Source organism: Galendromus occidentalis, unplaced genomic scaffold (genome assembly GCF_000255335.2).
Source record: "Galendromus occidentalis unplaced genomic scaffold, Mocc_1.1 scf7180000077130, whole genome shotgun sequence".
Classification (NCBI taxonomy): domain Eukaryota; kingdom Metazoa; phylum Arthropoda; class Arachnida; order Mesostigmata; family Phytoseiidae; genus Galendromus; species Galendromus occidentalis.
Window position 1 is genome coordinate 7,510 of NW_003805118.1, and position 2,503 is coordinate 10,012.

Consider the following 2,503-nt stretch of genomic DNA (forward strand, 5'->3'; position numbering starts at 1 on the left):
AAATGGCCGCCGGCCTTTGTTGTGATGTAAGATTACCTAGACCCGGAAGGCCTAGTCCTCGGGAGTCGCCCTCCTAAGGCACGGAAGAAGCGGAAAGGTTGGGTATGTGTTGACATTAGCTGCAAACGACTAACACAGTAGGTATTTCGATTTGCTGTCGCCTGTCACCAAGTAGTGAGTGAGCTCCAGTTCTCTTCAGTCTCGTCGACAAATCGCTGTCGAATCTTGATAGTGGACGGATGAGCTCCCTCGCAATCCTCATGACAAGTGATTCGGGGTGAGCATACATATATGAAGTCAAGTTCCTGAGAAACGAACCGGTTATTGTTTCCGGGAAGCACATCTACATATATCGATCACCCCTACCATTCACCACTAGCCATGAGGACTAGGTATCTATAAATATAGAAACGTATGTCTTTCTGTCTGTCTGTCTGTCTGTCCGGGGTACCCTATAGACTCGAAAACGGGATTGGGGTGAATTCCTCGATAGACTTAGCCGTATGCGCCGTTCTTCTATCAGAATCCAATCTCGTTGGCCTCCCATGAGGCGCAGCGCTTGCTGCCTTCAGACTAAGCGGAGTTTCTATAGAATCTAGAATTTGTTCATGATGTACGTGTCGGGTGAAAACGTGCTCTCTGTTGTCAAAAGCTCTCATCACCAGTCGACTACGATCTAAATCTCGCGGAGAAATGAATGTACAAGGAATCACTTCGACGAGGGGGAAACCCTTGTTTCTTGTGAACAACAATTTGTACGAGGTCCAGAAAAAACACCGGGACAAGCTGTACTGTTGGTGTATCAGGAAGCGCGAGGAGGGATGCTCTGCGAGAGCGATCATCTGTGGAGTTCCCGAGCTCCTCGTGGAACGGCAAAACGGAGTGCTCACTCCCGAATCTGATCACAGCAGTTTCCAGAAGCGGTCCACGCACTCGAAGATGACAGAGGCCGCATAGGAACGTCGGAAGGAGGGAGTGATGGAGGTGTAAAAAGATTCACTGCTTTCGACTGCCCGAGAGTTGCAGAGCAGGTATTACTTATGAAACGAGATGCCGAGCTGCCACTCCGTATTCCAGATAGTAAACTCAACTCAAGTCTCAGATCCTTAATTGTCGAAAATATTTACATAGCAGGCTTGACGATGCCGAGAGCGCGACGTGCGTTCCCCAATACCAGACGATACGTTCTTCTCTCTACCTCGCGCGTTCAAAGATCAGACCTCCTCTGCCACAAACCCGAGCGGATATAAAAGTGCTGCACGCTCTTCCAATGCCACTCCACTCTCCTGTCGGTCACCCGCGGATGCTTCGAATTCTCCTCGAGATGCTTTCCGTTAGACAGTCAGTGCTGAGCGGACCGTTGGAATAACGACATCGTAAATCGATTCTCGTTTACAGGTATTTAGGTTTCTGTAGTCGTACTTATGTACTATACTCTCCTACTGTACGCTCAGCCGATAGTTCTTCAAGAATAAAACTCGTTCACAGACAAGCATCGATAGTCGTGCCACAACAGTATTATAAATCGATTTACTGCTCTTCACTCAAAGATGGCCACGAAAATCACTTTCCACCTGACGAAGCAAAACGTCGAGAACGAACTCGTGGACTGCGTTACGTACGTAAAGATTCAAGACAGCCAAGTATGTTATAAAATCCCCGAAGAACTCCAACCATTGAAACACCATACTGAACTATCGAAAATCAAAGTCATTCAGTACGCGACGAAAAGCACAACGAAGGCAAATCAATTCAGAAATATACATCTAAAGTTGTCGGAAGAACTCATAACTAGCTACTGGGATGAAGACGAAAACTTCGTCTTCAATGAGAGAGTTCTAGAAGAAATATGCTTTACGCCAGAAAACTCGAGCAGTTCGACTATGACGCTCGACGAACGAGGTGTCGAATTACCAGAAGCGAACCAAAACACGCTTCTGAGCAAAGTAGAAAAAAATTTCTCCATCGGCAAATTCAACAAGGAATCTCAGCGGGCCAAAGATTGGCTGAAAGATTTCGAAGCAGAGTGCGAACGTTTCCGAATAACATCCGATGAGAAGAAGGTGCGTGCCTTACGGTACTTCGTGCAAGATAGTTCAGAAGATTGGTACAAAGCCTGTCTGACCCAATTCGCGCTAGAAAAATTCGAAACATGGAGAGAATCTTTCTTAGCAGTATTCGAAGAAAGAGGATGGTCAAGGATCGAATACGCGCTTGGATTCAGATACATCGGAGGGTCCTATACGGACTATGCGATGAAAAAACTCCGACTCCTGCTCGAAGTGGAGCGTAGAATGACCGTCGAATCCCGAGTGAATCTGATCGTTCATGGATTGCCTGCTGATATTCGCCGTCGCATTGACCGAGAGGATGTGAAAACAGTAGAAACACTGTTGAATGAAGTCTCAAAATTTGAGCCTCCGAAGAAAAATCCGCAACAATCAAAAACATACGAAGAAAACGGAGAAAAAAGACAACAACGTCGAAAAGCTCGTGGAAAGAA